The sequence below is a fragment of the Capricornis sumatraensis genome, chromosome 19 (genome assembly GCF_032405125.1).
Source record: "Capricornis sumatraensis isolate serow.1 chromosome 19, serow.2, whole genome shotgun sequence".
Taxonomy (NCBI): Eukaryota; Metazoa; Chordata; class Mammalia; order Artiodactyla; family Bovidae; genus Capricornis; species Capricornis sumatraensis.
The window spans coordinates 23,051,802-23,070,720 of record NC_091087.1 but is presented as its reverse complement, the minus strand read 5'-3'; the positions used below and the strand labels follow the sequence as shown (position 1 = coordinate 23,070,720).

The following is an 18,919-nucleotide window of genomic DNA, read 5'->3' as shown; positions in this document are numbered from 1 at the left end:
TGTCAAAGGACCAAGATAGGAGAATGGCTTTTTCTTTCTTCCTTTTTCTTTGAGCTGTTATGTCTGTTTCATTTCAATTAAGAAAAATCATATTCATCTTCCTTCCTCTTCATATTCCATAATTTCCCTCCCTTCGGGCTGATAAATCCTATCCATTGAAAACAGTCCCCAGGACTATTAATGGCAGGGGAAAAAACAAACAAGAATACCCAGACAGTAATGTTGCCAATAGAATAAGTTTCAAAATTGGTTGCAATGTTGGTCAAAGTCCTTCACATTCTTTCTAGGCTCCAACTAGGCTGGACTATTTACCATTCCTTAAATATCCCTAGACTTTTATGACTTTTGTTCATGCTGTTCTTATGGCCTTATAATCTCCATCTTTTAAAATCCTGCCTTGCTTTGGTGGCTCATCTCCTTGTCATATCTTCCAAGAAAATGTGACTCCATCACCCCTTTTGCTTGAGTCCATATGAGTGTATATACTGCCTTCTTCCTTGCCATATATTCATAGGCCATATATGTCTTCATAGGTATGCATAGGTTTTATCCTGCTATAATACTATGTGCTCTTTCAATAAATCACATCTCATTTATCTTTGCACAGTACCAGACATAACAAAAGTCTCATGCTTATCATAGGCGCTTAATGATTGTTTAACAAAATTTAACTAATCATTTCTGCCGCAAGTTCTGTTAATGAGATTTTTCTTTTTAAATGTACATTAGCCTGATAATGAGGACCACCAACCTGAAGTCTGACATAAACACTCAAAGAGGAGAGCAACTTTGAATGTTGGCAACACACAACCTTCCTTATGACTTTCAGAACAGACGCTCAGGACATGGGCACTGTCACAAACTTCACGTAAAAGGGCAAGTTGGGACATGTCTCTAAGCATAATTTGGCACAACATGGTACAAGAGAGAAAAACGTTAAGAGGCTTGACCTAGCAGTTCCATTATGGGAGTTAATACTTAGGTAATAATCAATGATATGAGCAAAGTTTGACAACAATAGCATTCATGGAAATAACTGAAATTCCGACAATAGCAAATAAATTGTTTTCCATCTTTGTGACAAAATATTTACTATTGAGTCATTAAAAACGATGTCTCTGAAGAACAGTTTTAGCATGAGGAAAAGAAACAGTAACACAAATTATATACATGTTCTTTTATTTAAAAAAAAAAAACTGAGGAAGCAAATCTATATATCACTATTACAAAATTCAATATTATATATATTTGCTTCCAGTGGTAAAGAATCAACCTGCCAATGCAGGAGACATAAGAGACGGGTTCGATTGCTGAGTCGGGAAGATCCCCTGAAGGAGGGCATGGCAACCCACTCCAGTATTCTTCCTGGGGAATCGCATAGACAGAGGAGCCTGGTGGGCTACTGTCCATAGGGTCACAAAGAGTCAGACACGACTGAAGTGACCTAGCATGCACACATTCGTAAAACGGGTGTAAGTAAATCTATTAAAATATTAACTATGATTAATCCCTTGGTGTTGAAATAATGGGTGACTTTTATTATTTTTGCCCATCTGTATTTTCTAAACATTCTCCAATTAGCATTTTCTCCCATTAGAATATTTATAATCAGATAAAGAAAATTTAACAAACACATACTGTAATAACTGGTCTCTTTTGATTAAGTATAATTTTTTTTAATGATTGGAAATACATTTAGTCATCAAAATGTCTACCACAGTGGCTGGAGCACAAAAGAAAGTCAGAATGTATTTACTGAAAAGATTACTAAGTACATGATGATGAATGAATGAATCTATCAATGACCCAACCAATCAGATATTGGAGAATATCTTTGTCCAATGCCATACAACCTAATAAGCAGCAAGAGAACTTACACCTTGACTAGGCCTTTTAATCTACCTCCCTGATATAAATCCTAAGCTTCTCAGGTGGAGCTAGTGGTGAAGAACCTGCCTACCAGCGCAAGAGACTTAAGAGATGCAGGTTCGATTCCTGGGTTGGGAATAATCCCCTGGAGTAGAAAGTGGCAACCCACTCCAGTATTCTTGCCTGGGAAATTCTGTGGTCACAGGAGCCTGATGGGCCACAGTCCATGAGGCTGCAGAGTCAGACACAACTGAGCAACTGAACACAAACACTGATATAAATCCTAGTCAACTGTATTCATCTCCTGGGGCTGCCATTAAAAATTACAAACTCGGTCACTTAAAACAGAAGTTTATTCTCTTGCCATTCTGGAGGTCATGATGCCAAAACTGAGGCGGGCAGAGCTGTGTTCCTTTAAAAGCCCTCCTTGCCTCTTTCAGCTTCTGGTAACTCCTGGCTCTCCTTGAGATTATAATCAATCCAATATGATCTCATCTCCAGATTCTTACTTGTATCTACAAAGACCCTCTTTCCAAACATTCAGAAGTTCTGAAGGTTAAGACATACACACATCTCTTTTGGGGGGATCACCATTCAACACAATATATGCATGCTAAGTTGCTTCAGTTATGTCTGACTGTTTGTGACCCTATGGACTGTAGCCCACCAGGTTCCTCTGTCCCTGATATGATTCTCCAGGCAAGAATGCCAGAGTGGATTACCATGCCCTCCTTCGGGGGATCTTCCTGACCCAGGGATCGAACCTGTGTCTCTTACATCTACTCCACTGGCGGTGGTTTCTTTACCACTAGCACCACCTAGGAAGCTCTCAACATATTACATTACTCTTCAAATGCTCCTTAATTCCCTCCAGATTCTACTTATTAAAATAGAAGCAACAGGATGCCCTGAGGATGCAAAACTTATGCAGACAAGCCACCATCACTGTAACCCTCTGACCTCATCAAAGATTGGAAACGGGATTTTAAAATATCAATCACAATCCACTTGACTTTCCCTGCTTCATTTAGGCAAATTACATTCACAGAGGGGAAACAAAAAATTCTGTTCCCATTCAGTGTCAAGACTGATCATTCATCTCTCTTAATTCTCCCATGTCACTCTCACATCCATTGAACATAACACTCTTTTAATAACCCTAATCACTGAAATATTAGCTAAGGAATTTGCAGACCCTGCTCATGATTCCTTGGTGATGACAGAAACAGCCATAAACATGAACCTGCAATTTAGAAGAAATAAGAACAGGAGTCTTACTGGTCAGAGTTTCAGCCCAATTCAGACCCAATCACAATGGAAGCTGTGCCATTAAAGGGCTTGCAAAGACTGATAATGAGATGGTTTAAAACTTCTCACCAGCACTTGAAATGATTGTCTCCTTAGCATAGAAACAAACAAACAAACAAACAAACAAACACAGGCAAACCTACAGTGCTGTCCATACAAGGTTTCAAGTTCCTCCGTGGGCAAGTGACCTGCCCTTGAAATTAACCTGAACTGAAGCAGAGAAGCCACGTGACTGGAGTGCCGATTCTAGCAATGGAATTTGAGAAACTGCACCCTCTGCTTAATGTGTTCCTTATCATCTAGAGGAAATCAGCAGTTTGAGCTTTAGCTGGTCAAAATCTTTGCAACAAACAGAGTTTCTAGATTTCCATTCAAAAAGCCAGATATAGCCAGGTTCATGTAAAGGTTCAATTGAGGACTAGTTAGAAAAAGGTGACCGAGGCCTTGAATGCTTTGTCTAGCGCTTTCTTCCCACACAGCCAGTGAAGAAATTCACAAGCAGTTTTTAATCAAAGTATTTGTAGGTAGCAATTTCCCTGCCTGTCCCCATATGCTCATACACTTGTGTGTCTGGCTGTAGAGATACAATGATTTAAGTCACATCCTTTACTCTCAAGAGTTTACAGTCTAGGTGGGAAGAGAAATGCTAGCAAAAAAAAAGGAATATTCATAAACGGGGCATAAACAAGTGAAAATGATGCAACAAGGAGACAAGTCAAGAAGTTTCCCTGTGCAGTCAAAGAAGATCTTAAAAAAGAGGAAAACTTTGATCTGAAACTTGAAGGCTTGGCAGAATCAATGATGATAATAAGAATGTCAACATCTATTGATCGCCTATCATGCATCAGGCACACTGCATGATGGTCTGACTCAGCCTCATAGCCATCCAACAGAAGGGGCTCAGGATGACCATACACTTAGAAAATGGTAGAAGTTGAATGATAGATCGGTCTGACCCCTTGTTATATTCTATATTCTCAATTCTTATGCGGCACTGCCTTTTGAAATAGAAGCTGGCAATGAGGTTTGCCAATATTTATTTTTCAACTAATGGAGCAGCTCAGGTTTTGCAGGCGGTTGACTAAAGAAAAGGAATCCCACTTCTGGGCATAACATTATTGGAAAGGATACATCCACCCCAATGTTCATTCCAGCACTGTTTAGAATAGCCAAGACTTGGAAGCAACCTAAGTGTCCTCTGACAGAGGAATGCATAAAGAACATGCTATACATATATACAGTAGAATATCACTCATCCGTGAAAAGGAATGAAGCAATGCCATTTGCAGCAACATGGATGGGCCTAAAGATTTTCATATTGAGTGAAGTAAGTCACACAGAGAAAGAGAAATACTGTATGACATCACTTACAAGCAGAATCTAAAAGGAAATGATACAAATGAACTTACAAAACAGAAATAGACTCACAGACTTAGAGAACAAACTTATGGTTGCTGAGAGGAAGGATGGGGGAAGGGAGAGTTAGGGAGTTCAGGATGGACATGTGTGAAGTAAAGTGTTAGCTGCTTCAGTCCTGTCTGACTCTTTGTGACTCCATGGACTGTAGCTCGCCAGGCTCCTCTGTCCATGGAATTCTCCAGGCAAGAATACCGGAGTGGGTAGCCATTCCCTTCTCTAAGGAACTTCCCAACCCAGGGTTCAAACCCACATCCCCTGCACTGCAGGCAGATTCTTTGCCATCTGAGCCAGCTGGGCAGCCCATGGACACGCATATACTGCTATCAATATATTTTAAATGGATAATCAACAAGGACTTACTGTCTAGCACAGGGAACTCTGCTCAGTGTTATGTGAAAGCCTGGATGGGAGGGGAGTTTGGGGGAGAACGGATACATGTATGTGTATGGCAGAGTGACTCTGCTGTGTACCTGAAACGATCACAACAAGGTAAATCTGCTATTCTCTAACATAGAATAAAAAGTTTTTCCCCAAAAAAAGGAATCCCAGACTGGAAAGACTTTGTATGAACTGAATAAAGCAGGGAGGGACTGGATGTGAAATTTCAAGCAATGGATGCCGCAACCGTTTGATCACTATGCGACAACTTTGCCACCAGGAACATACGAGAAATAAGCAATCACCGTGAGTGAGCTACCCAGAAGTGTCACCAGGGGAATTTCAGTAATAAAGAGAGATGAAAACGCCTGCAAAGGGAAAGGGAAAGAAAAAATGGGGCACTAAAGATTAAAAGAAGGCTTTGAAAAGCACTGTTGATAAATACAAGCACACTGGCAGTGGGGGGAGGGGTGTTTAATATATGTCATACATAGCTTATGCTTTTATATACGTAAAGACAAGCATGTATGCATGAGCGGTTATGTGATGTAAATATTAAGTTAAAAAATCATATGGCACATACATATATATTTGAAATAATGTTTCGACATTTATATACTGGTGTGATACTCCTGTGAAATCCTAAATAAAAAAATCTGTGAGAATTAATGAGATCTTAAAACAAATATGCATGGTACCTCTGCTCCAGGAAGACAAGTACTATATAAACACCAAATATTGTAACAAGTCCTTCTCGGATGGGACTTGGGGGAGGAATGTGGCTAGGCATAAACAGAGTTCACTGCAAATTCTTCTCTTCTAGGAAAGAGAGTTTGGGGGGCTTACCTGGTGGCCCAGTGGCCAAGACTGCATTCTCAATGCAGGGTGCCCACAGCTCAACTCCTGGTCAGCATCGATCCCCCATGCTGCAACTAAGGATCCTGCATGCCACAGCTAAGACCTGCTGCAGCCAAATAAATAAATGTTTTTAAACAAGGAAAGAGAGACTCTATGGGAGAAGGTGAGGGTGGGATGATTTGAGAGAATAGCATTAAAACATGTATATTACCATATGTGAAACATATCACCAGTCCAGGTTCGATGCATGAGACAGGGTGCTCAGGGCTGGTGCACTGGGCTGACCCTGAGGGATGGGATGGGGAGGGAGGTGGGAGGGGGGTTCAGGATGGGGAACCCATGTACACCCATGGATGACTTATGTCAATGTATGACAAAAACCACTACAATATTGTAAAGTAATTAGCCTCCACTTAAAATAAATGAATTAAAAAATAATAAAAAGAAAAGAGAGTTTGAGCAAGATGCTACTGTGGTTGATTCCTTTAGAAGCTCCTACCGTGAAAGGGAAGTTCATTATAAACCCAGTTCCACTGCCCTGTGGACCAATGCAGGGGTCACAAGACTTCCTAGGGGAGTGGGTTTCTACTCTGGGGACACATTAAAGGTTCCCAGAGCCTTTCAAAAGAGGAGGGGTGTGATCTGTAAAATTCTCCAGGGCACTCCATGTAAGATTGAGGTCCTCTGACCTAGAATGCGTTTATGTAGAATAATTATCCAAAAACCAACAAGTGAGAAAATAAGGTCATAACATCCTCTAACCTTTGGGGCAGAAATGGTTTGTTTGGACACTAAACCACCAAATTTCTCACACGGGTCACAATGACAGAGATAAAGCTCAGGGTTAGCAGGAAAAATAGCAAAGGGCTATGACATAAGAGACAGGATGGTGGGCTCCAGGAGATGCTAGGAGCCCAGTGAAGGGTGCTCAGTCACTCAGTCACTTCGGACTCTTTGTGACCCCATGGACTATAAGCAGAGACATTACTTTACTAACAAAGGTCCATCTCATCAAGGCTATGGTTTTTCCTGTGGTCATGTATGGATGTGAGAGTTGGACTATAAAGAAAGCTGAGCACCAAAGAATTGATGCTTTTGAACTGTGGTGTTGGAGAAGACTCTTGAGAGTCCCTTGGACTGCAAGGAGATCCAACCAGTCCATCCTAGAGGAGATCAGTCCTGGGTTTTCATTGGAAGGACAGAGGTTGAAGTTGAAACTCCAATACTTTGGCCACCTGATGCAAAGAGCTGACTCATTTGAAAAGACCCTGACGCTGGGAAAGATTGAAGACAGGAGAAGGGGATGACAGAGGATGAGATGGTTGGATGGCCTCACCGAGTCAATGGAGGCGAATTTGAGTAGACTCTGGGAGTTGGTCATGGACAGGGAGGCCTGGCGTGCTGTGGTCCATGGGGTTGTGAAGAGTCGGACACGACTGAGCAACTGAACTGAACTGAACTGGACTATAAGCCCACTGTCCATGGTTCCTCTGTCCATGGGATTTTCCAGGCAAGAATGCTGGAGTGGATTGCCATTTCCTCCTCCAGGGGATCTTCCTGACCCAGGGATCAAACCTGTGTCTGCTGCATCTCCCGCATTAGCAGGCAGAGTCTTTACCACTGAGCCGCCTGGGAAACCTTCCTTTAGATCACTGGCTTTCAATGCTGCTACCAGAAAAGCTGCATTCCATTTCGCATTTCCTTGCTTCTGTCATTGTTCCCTGTTGTTGAATACCTACAATATTGAGTCCAGCAAAGGCAGAGCTGAGCTAAAGAGTCAATGATGCAGAACTAATAGTAAGGAACTAGGAAATCTGGGGGAAACAGCAAGGAAAAACTGCAGGGTAGTTCAATTAATTCTGACAGCCTACAAATTCCCTCTCTCGGCAGAACATCTCAAACTTCTCTAATAGTAAGACTCTGCTAGGATTTATTTTTAAAATTTTTTTCATTTATTTGGCTGCATCAGGTCTTACTTGTGGCACATGGCACTTTGCAAGATCTTCCATTGCAGCTCATGGACTCTCTAGTTGTGGCGCATGGGCTCGTAGTTATGGTGGCTGGGCTCAGTTGCTCAGCAGCAAGTGGGATCTTACTTTTCCGACCAGAGATCAAACCTGTATCCCCTGCATTGCAAGGTGGATGCTTAATCACTGGATGACCAGGGAAGACCCAGGGTATTTGTTAAACATGGTAACTCCCAAATGATACCTCAGAGTTTCTGGATCCTAGTCTCCAAGGAAGATAGCTGGGAAGCTCTATGTTCAATGAGCACCCATTTATAGTTCTTAATGTGCAACTTGTCAACTTATGTCTAAGCAGCTGCATCTGACACCCAAGACAAGGACACCAAGTTGAACCGAGTGCCCAGTAAGCACTCCTCTATTTCTGAGTTGATCAGGCCTGGCATTGACACACAAAAGATAGTCCACCTATTGAGTTCTTTCCTCCACCTTCTTCAGAAGCAGGAATCTTTAGTCATCAACTTATGCTCAAACTTTGATTCTAAATTCTTTCCTCATTTTGAAATCCTCTAGGATTTTAAACATGTAGCAAGTCACCAGGTAATATAGCTAGGTAAGCTGATTCCAGCATAAGGATTGCTTTCCTAAGGAAGCAAACAAAATTATATACTAGAATCAAGGCTTAAATTGGTGCAGAATTTCATAGGATCTCAATTTTAAATCCCCACATCTGTATTCTCACCCCAATTAGGTATAAGAATGAGAATTGAGAAATGTACTTTCAAGGTTTGATATAAGCATGGTGAATGAAGACTTCATTGCTACTTACTTTCAGGCAAACTAGCACCAAAGAGAGTAGATCTTAGAGTCAAATGAACACAGGTACTGACTATGGCTTCTGTTTCCTTCATGTATTTGAGCACATACACCCTAGTCAAGACGAAATGAGACCAGAGGAAAATCAGAAGAAACACAATTTCTAGTCATCTTGCTGAATTGGCAGTAAGTTCCAAAAATGTGAACCTTCTGGGAAAATAGTAGCAATAGATGTGATCTTCTTCAGAACACCTCCCCAAAGCAGGCACTATTAGAGGGTCCTATTACACTCACACGGTTATTGTATGTAGGTAGGCTAAGAAGGTAAAGCTAGAGCTTTCCAGGTGGCTCGGTGGTAAAGGATTCGATTGCCAACGCTGGAGATGCAGGTTTGATCCCTGCATGGAGAAGATCCCCTGGAGGAGGAAATGGCAACTCACTCCAGTTTTCTTGCCTAGATAATCCCATGGAGCCTGGTGGGCTACAGTCCAGGGGCTAGCAAAGAGTCAGACCTGACTGAGGGACTGAACATGCATGCATGTAAGAAGGTAAAGCTACGTGCCAAAATAAACAAATAAGACTCAGAAAGCTTTACTCAACTTTTAAGGCAAGGAGGAAAAAAGTTATAAGCTCATGGTCAACTAATTCTGTAACACATAATTAATTCATACAGATTTTGGCTGAAAAGTGCTCAGTGGTACCCCAAGATGTCTATTTGCCTCTAGGCAAATCAACTGCAATTTCCCATCTATTTTCTCATCAACTTCACTTTCCTTGTAATACCTACCCTACATATGATATCTGCTATCAACCTAAAAACTCTCCTACTGTCTGCAACCTAGGATAGTCAATCTATAACAGGACTGTAGTGCTAGCATGCCCTTAGGTGGACTCTTCAACCTCTTTCTGTTCAATGTTTTCATTTCTTAAAAGAGACAATGAGACTGTGGCTCATGTAATATCCCTGGGGAAAATAGGACACTGATGCAAATGAATAGTGCAACACTGGCAAATAAGTAGAACTTATTACCACACAGAATAATATGGGATATTATATCCCTAGAGAAGAGAATGGCAACCCATCCCAGTATTCTTGCCTAGAGATTCCCATGGACAGAGGAGCCTGGTGGGCTACACTCCAAGGGGTCACAAAGAATCAGACACAATTGAGCGACATATATATATAGGTAATTATAATTATTTTTATTTGTCGTCTTCTTCTTGAAGTTTTACTTTCTTTTAAAAAAGAAATCTATCCTTTAAATGTTAGAGAAAACTGACTTGATCTTCATGTTTCTTCAAGTTGGTATCTAGTCGTACTAGTTTACCTGACCTGGTTTCAGCCAGGCTGTTGAGCCTTCTTGCTGGGTTGATTTAACTCTTTTTTTTTTTTTTGCAGGGCGGGGTAGGGGGTGGTTCTCTCTCTCTCTCTCTCTCTCTCTCTCTCTCTCTCTCTCTCTCTCTCTCTCTTTTTTGGCTGCACCCCGTGGCATGTGGGATCTTAGTTCCCTGCCGTTGCTGCTGCTGCTGCTACTAAGTCACTTCAGTCGTGTCCGACTCTGTGCGACCCCATAGATGGCAGCCCACCAGGCTCCCCCGTCCCTGGGATTCTCCCTGGCCAGGGATCAAACCTGCACCCCCTGAAATAGAAATACAAACTCTTAACCACTGGACCCCCAGGGAGGTCCTGAACTCACTTTTTAAAGTGGTAAAGAAGGAGGCAGTCAATCTGCTTTCCAACAAGAAAAGCAGTACTATTTTTTTCTCCTATTCACCTGTCATTCGTTCCACTTTTATTCCATTAGTTTCCCTTTATACCAGACTACTCATGGGACTGAAGGCACTGTGAATGGACAGAGACCAAGGATCTGACATGGAAGAATCTGAGATTCCTACTCATCTCAGGCTCAGAAAATCTCAAAGGAATTAGGAGACCAGATGAGTGTGGTGTGTGTTTCTAACACCCATTTTCTACTCTACTAGCAGAAAATAAATTTTTATTTTGAACTCAATGAAAGATGATGACTTATATAACTCTTTGACACCCTTTAAGCCAATAATCCTGCATAATCCTGGACAATATGACTGCCAGGCAGATGTATCCTGCAAGTGGTCTCCAAAAGACTTCTAATCTTGTTTAGTTTCAAAACTGGTCTCAAGTCTTTCTTTAAGATATGAAGTTTGAAGCATAGTAGAGATGCTTTCCCTTAGACATGATACCCTAATCACACATTCCTGATTCTACTATTCTCCTGAATGAGTTAAGACAGATCTTTATAATGATCCCCTTTATGTTGAGTATGCCTTGGGTGCATAGTCCTCTTCAGAAAGCAATGACGTCAGCTATTGGAATTGCTCCCAGAGGATCTTAAGTAAGGCATACGTGCATGCACAGTCATGTCCGACTGTCTGTGACCCCAGGGACTGTAACCGCCAGGCTCCTCTGTCCATGTAATTTTCCAGGCAAGAATACTGAATGGGTTGTTGTTTCCTTCTCCAGAGGATCTTCCCGACCCAGGGGTCGAACCCGCGTCTCTTGCACCTCGTGCATTAGCAGGTGGATCTCCTACCAGTGCACCACCTGCGAAGGCCTCTTAGGTAAGGAAATGGCCACCAACCTATCGAGTAAGCCTCCTCTTCACCTGATGGAATCAAAAAACTTCACGTGCCAAGGATAGCCCCATTGCAAATAAAAAGCTCTCCATGTACATCCACAAAAGACCAAAGTTTGTTGCATATCTAACAAATCAAGTGATTACTCTGGTTTCTAGCCTTTAAGGAAGAAATTATTGCTTTACTTTGTTTTTGGACTCACAGCATGGTGTGTGTAACCCAAGTTCCCCAACCAGGAATCAAACCCACACCTCCTTCAGTGGAAGCAAGGAGTCCTAACTACTGGAATACCAGGGAAGTCCCAGAAGGTACTTTCAAAATGGAAACAAAAATAGCAAAGTATATTTATTTAAGTAAAAATAAATAATGAAAAATAGAGAGACTTTTCCTTCTGTCCCTTGCACAGCATTCCAGCGGGGTGGGGGGGGGAGTAATTTTTTTCTAGGTCCACGATGAAAAGGATTCTGTCCATTTAGTTTGCTAACTTGTTCAGTGGCTCAGTCGTGTCTGACTCACTGCGACCCCATGGACTGCAATACTCTAGGCCCTGTCCTTCAATATCTCACAGAGTTTGCTCAAATTCATATTCATCAGTATTAGATATGTGTAGTGATGTTTCAGAATGTTTGTTTATGCACTAGTTCAGACAACTTTCCCTGTTACTTGTTCTTGATAAGTGAAAATTGCAGGGAAATAAAAATACATTTCAAAACATGGGAAAAAATTCATATTCATTGAGCTGGTGGTGCTATCTAACCAGCTCATCCTCTACCACCCTCTTCTCTTTTTGCTTTCAATTTTTCCCATCATCAGGGTCTCTTCCAATGGGTCAGTTCTTTACATCATGTGGCCAAAGTATTGAAGCTTCAGCTTCAGTATCATAGCACTAGTTTATAACATGCCCTGTTCTGTCCTTCTCACTCTCATATGAATATATAAGTGTATATGAATACACACATATATGTATATTCTAATAAACATATCAGTCTCCAGAGTGCAGGGATGTTTTTTTGAGATGTTCAAATGTTGGCCATACCACCTCAGCCAACGCAACAGCAAAGATTCTACAAAGCCTGAACTTGAAAGCATTTTAGAAGACTCTGTTTTATAAAACCAATCAGATAAAACTCACATCCATTTAATAATGCGACAACTCCTTTCTTAAATTGAAGCATCAAAACTGTCATGAAACAGATTAAATTTTATTTGCTCTAGAGGCATGGTTAATCAGAGTTCCCTCCCTGAAATATCTTAATCAAGCTGTGGCTCTGACCAGAACTTCTCTGAATTTATTCTGATCTAGGACTCTTGTCCCACCTGAGATTCAGCCTGTAGACATGCATGCAAACTGAAGAATAAACCGCTCAGGTTTTATGAGGGCTTCTCCTCTGAATACCACACTGGTCAGAGTTTCTTCTTGTCAGTTGCTCTGAAGGCATCATCACCACCACCTACCATGCCCAGCCCTGTACGGTCTTTGGGAAGAAAGTTAATGAGCATCTGGACATGAGTCCTTTCACCATCCACTGCACAGCAAAATCCAGCCGTCCCAGGCTGGACCTGGCCCAGAATATTTTTAATAGCAAGATAAAAAGACATTATAGATGGAGCAAGCAGGCCAGCTTTACGGGGAAGTTAGCCCTTTGTTAAGTTTCTCAACTTAAGAGGACATTATCCTGATAAATGTGTCATGAATTACTAATGTTGAATTTATCCAGTTCCGGTTAGCAATCACGAAACCATGCTACTGTTTTGTCTGCCTGATTGGTTTTGTTGTTGTTTAAATCTGGAGTATCAGCTTTCATCTTGGATAAGAAAAAGGTGACATTTCGAACAGAAAATGCAAATTCACAGGAAAAAAATCGCATAACTTGCAGTCTGCCAATCTAGTAGTCAACTGACATGAATGACAGTGATGGGAGAATATCTGTGAATGAACATTAATTGTCAGATATATTTCAAGGGAAAATGCCGAGACTCATTGATCTGGATATGGATGGATAGACGGGTGGATGAAAGTATAAGGTAATGACTATGAGATATCCATATAGACTATTTGGATTCAAATCCTAACTTTGCCACTTACTGAGACTGAGAAAATCTGCATGAACCTCAGTCTTTTCTGTAAAATGAAGACAATGATGATGGTTCTATCTACCCCACAGAGTTCTGATGAGAACTGAAGATTAAATATGTTTTACAGCACTTAAAATAACATGTGGTAACTTGTAAGCCCTCAAAAACTGTTAGCTTTTCTAATGATAGTTTAAAAGAGAGCCACATTTAACATAAAATCATGTTTCTTATTTCTTATATTTCTACAAAGCTTTAGAGTTTATAAAAATTGTTCACATATTTTAAATCATCTGATCATCAGTACAGGCACTTGACTTAGATGTAAGACATAGTTATAATAACAATTTTACATATGAGCAACCAACTGGGAGATAATACACTTTGCATTAACTCAAATTAATTTAATGGAAAAACAAATACTACAGATCAGGACTCAAAACCTGGCTTTGCCAATTAATTAACTCAGAGATTTTGGAAAAGTCACTTAACCTGTCTAACCTCAGTTTCCTTATCTATAGAATATGATAAAATGATGACATATTTATAACATTGCTGTAAGCTTTGTCCTGTTATTCAATCAATATTTATGGTGTGCTTCTTATGCCCCAGGCACTGTGCTAAAGCACTGCAAATTCCAGGCATTTCAAGCAATTGATACATTTTAATCACATTCATTGTTTTTATCATTGGTTGCTGTCCCAGAGATTTCATAGGAAGAGGACAGCATAACCAGATATTGAACTCAGAACTTGTTTTTTATTCATATAAAAACTTAACAAAGTTTTCTAAAGGTCTCCTAATGGGTGAATGGTCACTAGAGTTTCAGAGAGGCAAGAGTTCTTTCTGGACAGAGCGTTTGGCAGGCGAAAGATGTGGATGAGTACAGACTTCAAACATGAGTTCATTTGTTTTCATTTTGTTTTGTTTTTACTTTAACTGAACAAGAAGCACCCATTTGAAGGGAACAGTCTGATGCCTTTTCACAAGTATGTACACCCCCATAATCACCACTTCAGTCAAGATATAGACCATTTTCATCACCGAAAAGATTCCCTCATGCCTGCTTGCCGTCAATACCTCCACCAGTGTCCCCAGGCAACTATCAGCCTACTTCCTTTCACTTTAAATTAGTTTTGCCTGTTCGATAATTTCGTAAAATAGAATCACACAGTATGCAGTCTTCCTGTGTCTGAATTCCTTCACTAAGAATATTTTTGAGATTCATCCATATTACAGCACATATCAGATTTTTTTCCCTTTGTGTGTTGACTAATAGCCCATTGTATGGATATGCCTTTGTTTCCTTTTCTGTTCATCTGTTGATAAACATTTGGATGATTTTCAGTTTGGGGCAATTACGACTAGAACTGCTGTGAGCAATCGTTTTCATATGTGTTTTCTTTTCTCTGGGGTAAATACCTAGGAATGGGATTCCTGAATCATAGAAGTGTGTGTTGGTGTGTGTGTTTAATTTAAAGAAAGTTCAAAAATGTCTTCCAAAGTGGCACTCCCACCAGATGCATAGCAGAATCTGAATTGCTCCACATTCTTGCCCACTTTTGGGTTCACTTTATTTTACTCTTTAAATGTATTTTATTATTGCAGTAGAATTGAGTTATAATGTTGTGTTAGTTTCCGCGGTACAATGAAGTGATTCAATTATGTGTATACATACATGCCCACCTTCCTGAGCCGCTCTCCCACACGCCGACCCCGTCCATCTAGGTCACCGCTGCGCTGTGCTCCCTGCACTATCCAGCAGGCTTCCCCTAGCTGTTTATTTCACTCGTGGCAGTGTATATATGTCAGCCCCATGCTCCCCTCCTCTCCTCCATGTCCACAGGGACGTTCTCTATGTCTGTGTCTCTATCCTGCCCTGCAAACAGGTTCATCTGTACCATCTTTTCTAGATTCCATATATAGGCATTAATATATGACATTGCTTTCTCTCTTTCTGACTTACTTCGCTCTGTATGACAGACTGTGACTCCATCCACATCACTACAAATGACGCAACTGCATTCTGTTTTGTGGCTGAGTATGCTCCACTGTGTATATGTACACATCTTCTTTATCTATTCATCTGCCAATGGGTGTTCAGCTTCCTTCCTTATCTCTTACAAAAGAGGCAAGAATCAACAATGAAGAATATATGACGGGTTTACTGTTCTTTAATGTTTTTTGTTTACTGAATGATAATTGATTTAGAGAATTTTGCTGTTTTCTGTCAAACCTCAACATGAATCAGCCATAGGCATACATATATCCTCTCCCTTTTGAACCTGACTCCCATCTCCTTCCCCATCCCACCCCTCTAGGTTGATACAGAGCCCCTGTTTGAGTTTCCTGAGCCATGCAGCAAATTCCCATTGGTTATCTATTTTACATGTGGTAATGTAAGTTTCCATGTTACTCTCTCCATACATCTCACCCTCTCCTCCCCCCTCCCCACGTCCATAAGTCTGTTCTCTTTGTCTATTTCTCCATTGCTGCCCTGTAAATAAATTCTTCAGTGCCATTTTTATAGATTCTGTATATGTGTGTTAGAATATGATATTTATCTTTCTCTTTCTGACTTACTTTACTCTGTATAATAGGTTCTAGGTTCATCCACCTCATTAGAACTGACTCAAATGCATTCTTTTTTATGGCTGAGTAATATTCCATTGTGTATATATACCACTACTTCTTTATCCATTAATGTATCGATGGACATCTAGGTTGCCTCCATGTTCTAGCTATTGTAAATAGTGCTGCAATGAACAATGGGATACATATTTAATTTCTAAAATATACAAGCAGCTCATACAGCTCAATAACAGAAAAATAGACAATTCAATCAAAAAGTGGGAAAAAGACCTAACCAGACTTTTCTCCAAAGAAGACATATAGATGGCTAACAGATGAAAAGATGCTCAATATCGCTCATTATTAAAGATAATAATCAAAACCAAATGAGCTATCACCTCACACTGGTCATAATGGCCATCATCAAAAAGTCTACAAACAATAAATGCTGGAGAGGGTATGGAGAAAAGGGAACGCTCTCGCACTGTTGGTGGGAATGTAAATTGATACAGCCACTATGGAAGATGGTATGGAGATTCCTTAAAAAACTAGGAATAAAACCACCATATGACCCAGCAATCCCACTTCTAGGCATATACCCTAAGGAAACCAAAATTGAAAGTGGGTTGACTTTTAATGGGCAGAACCGTTGGTGCCAAAGCCGAAGGGATCTTCGTGGGTACATACAAAGGACTCTCAAAAGCCCCCAGGATCCCTTTTCTGTGTGCGCCTTATGAGGGAACTTTTCTAAGGTCTTCCCCATCAACTCACAAATCTCAGAAACCTTTCAGCACTAAATGAAGAAAACAAGCAAATGGCACATAGATGACAAGGAGAAACTGAGGACAAGAAGATTGAAAAATAGACTATCCTAAAAAGAAACAAATTGCAGGTACCATGGACCCATGTGAAGGAGAGGGTGGAAAGCAAAGCTCCACAGCATTTCACAATTATTTTCATTAAATGTTTATTCACAAAACAATAAGATGCCACACACAAAAAAAATCCTAGATAAGAGATCTTTTTTCCAGTGGATTCCATGGGGAGGTTTTTGTTACCGTTATGATTAGGTTTTGCTCACACATCGAGGACTTGGCTGTAGCCAACAAGGGCTCTTCATTAGCTTGCCACTAAGAATGTAAACACTGAAATCGGTTATTTTAGGGTCAGGCACTGGAAAAGATTCTAATAAAATAAATTGACCAGCTTCCCACGGATGAGAAAACTCTAAAACCTGATGGCTTTTTGCTGGTAACTGCAGCTGTAAATTCAGGCAATCCAGGATAAATGTCGGCCTCCTTTCTGGGATAAAATGCCTCTATCAAGCTACCAAAATATCATTAAGAGAGGTATGGAATTGCTGCAGGGAGAAGCATGCAGGCCTTCTCCTCTCCTCTCCTGATCTCCTTAAAGCAATGCCAGACATGATGGATTTTGTATTATTAATACCATTGTGCCCACATCGGATTTGAAGATGCAGGGACATGCATCTATATTTAATTAAGGTGTCTGTCTGTTGATGTGGAAAGGGGGATATGAATGGCCTGTGGGAATGGTTCCCTTTATTCAATCATCCCGGACACAGTCATTTTACACGCTTTGTGCTCCTTTACGTCTTTTCATGTCTTTAGCACATATTCATTTATTTAACAAATCGTAATTGAGTACCTAGGTGCCCTTCCAGAAGCTGGGGACAGAAAGAAGACAAGACAAAGTTTCCATACTCATGGAATAATCATATACATGGGAAGACATGTAATGAACACACCATTGAACATGTAGAAACTATTAAAAAGGACAAGAGAGGGACTTCCCTGATGATCCAGTAGTTATGACTTTACCTTCCAATGCAGGCGGTGTGGGTTCCATCCTTTGTTGGGGACCTAAGATCCCATATGCTTTGGGGCCAAAACTCCAAAACATAAAAAAAAGAAGCAATATTACAGCAAATTCAGTAGACACTTTAAAAATGGTCCACACCAAAAAAAAAATCTTCAAAAAAATAAGAAAAGAAAAGATGGGTAAGGCAGATAGAAAGTGCCTTGAGGAGCATGCTTCGCAATAGCTATTGGTCAGGGAAACTCTTTCCAATAAGAGGACGTCTAAGTAGAAACATGTGAGCAGAAGAAGTCATGTCGATATTAGGGAAATGACATTCCAGGCAGAGGCAACAGCCAGGGCAACATGGTCAGCCCAGAGCCCTGCAAGATTTTTAGTACGATAGGTGTATAGAGTGGGAGAGAGAGTAAGAGAGAATCCCAGGAATGACAGGAGATGAGTCTGGAGATGATGCTCACGTGATTCTTAAGAAGTCTAATGAATCTATATGAGGTCTTCAGAAAAGCCACCCTGGCTGGGACAGGGTGCCTCCATCAGTAGACACAGGCAATCTTCAAGATAAAAGGGTGAATTCACTGAGAGTCTAGCTCAGGTGCGTGCACGCCAAGTTGCTTCAGTCGTTTCAGTCCTTGTGACACTGTGGACTGTAGCCCACAAGGCCCCTTGCTCTGAGGGGATTCTCCAGGCAAGAATACTGTGGTTGGTTGCCATGCCCTCCTCCAGGGAATCTTCCTGACCCAGGGATGGAAAGCACGTCTACTGTGTCTTCTGTACCGCAGGTGGATTCTTTACCACTGACCCACCGGGGATGCCCCTCGTCAGTGAGAGATTTCTAAATAATAAAATCATAAATATCAATAGGACACAGATTTTGTAGGGCCTTGGATGGCAGGCAGAGGAGTTCAAATTTTGTAAAATGAGGATCAGAAGTCATTGAAGGTTTTGATATATGGTAAAGGTGTTTAATCTTATAGACATATCCAAAACATATTAAGATTGGGAGAAAGGAGAAGTAGTTACCAGGCTATAGGAGAACAGAGACCAAAGCATAGGGACAATGGGAGACATGAAAGACATCAAGAAGGCAATTCTTGGGAAACTTCCTGGTGGTCCAGTGAGTTAAAAATCTGATCTTCCAGTGCTGGGGGCATGGATTTGATCCTTGATGGAGGAACTACAATCACACACGCCACATGCCAGGGGTGTGGCCA

At 40.9% G+C, this 18,919-nt stretch overlaps 1 protein-coding gene across 1 annotated transcript in view; it reads right to left on the bottom strand.

The window, feature by feature from the left end:
* AGBL1 (AGBL carboxypeptidase 1) overlaps nucleotides 1–18,919 on the bottom strand; it is an 874,683-nt gene that overhangs the window by 489,458 nt on the left and 366,306 nt on the right. The gene's annotated exons all lie outside the window — the stretch shown is intronic.